Source organism: Echinops telfairi, unplaced genomic scaffold (genome assembly GCF_000313985.2).
Source record: "Echinops telfairi isolate 266 unplaced genomic scaffold, ASM31398v2 ScPeMD7_7417;HRSCAF=8455, whole genome shotgun sequence".
Classification (NCBI taxonomy): Eukaryota; Metazoa; Chordata; class Mammalia; order Afrosoricida; family Tenrecidae; genus Echinops; species Echinops telfairi.
This window is the reverse complement of record NW_022111317.1, coordinates 1,910,773-1,911,249: the sequence shown is the minus strand read 5'-3', so window position 1 is coordinate 1,911,249 and position 477 is coordinate 1,910,773.

Sequence of the window (477 nt, the reverse complement as noted above, 5' to 3'; positions counted from 1 at the left end):
GGGACAGTCCCGCTTTTGAACAATTTGTCCTGCGTCCCGCGGCGTTTTTAAAAAGTCCCGATTTTTGGAAAGAATGCTCGACAAGTTAGGGAACGGCGGGAGACCGGGAAGACCAAATTTTTAATCAAGAACAGCCACCCACCCACCCCCACCCCGGTCAATGGTGTCCCGCTTTACCAATGCTTTGCCAATGTTAAAATCTGGTCACCTTACTCTAAGTACACAGCTTTCCGGGTTGCACGACTTCCTCTCTCTGAAAACCGGCTGACTGCATTTAGCGCAGTGGTTGCAAAGAAACGCTGATGCTAAGTATTGAATTGGTAACAAAAGGTATCTCATCGCAAAGAAACATGACCGCTACGCATCTCATTTGTAACAAGAGACGTCGGTTGGGATTAGGACACCTGAAGGGGACTGGAACAAAACGGAGCTGAATTGTTGAACGTAAACATGACCACCTGCTCGGTAAACCTTGAC